Source organism: Charadrius vociferus, unplaced genomic scaffold (assembly GCF_000708025.1).
Source record: "Charadrius vociferus isolate BGI_N301 unplaced genomic scaffold, ASM70802v2 scaffold1039, whole genome shotgun sequence".
Taxonomy (NCBI): domain Eukaryota; kingdom Metazoa; phylum Chordata; class Aves; order Charadriiformes; family Charadriidae; genus Charadrius; species Charadrius vociferus.
In genome coordinates, this window is record NW_009650167.1 from 907,905 (window position 1) to 908,219 (window position 315).

The window sequence follows — 315 nt, forward strand, 5'->3', positions numbered from 1 at the left end:
GGATCTGTAAGTCCTAGCTGGCACGTTTGCATTTCGTCATTTAAGACCAAACTAGCTTTCCAAGGGACAGAAAAGGTCCCTCTTCTCAGACCGCTTCCCCTTGGCGAGTGCAATTTGCACCTGCCAAAACTGGCTGACAGGATTGAATTACCATCACAGATTCGGGCGCCGGCACCAGCTGGTAGGTGACGAGCAGGTAATTTTAGACTGAAGTCTGCAGATTTTGTTCCTGTGGCAGCCTGTGCACATAAACAGGAAAATTAGAATTTGGCCACTTCAAAGAGGCACCTGAAAAATACATAACTTCCTGGAAAG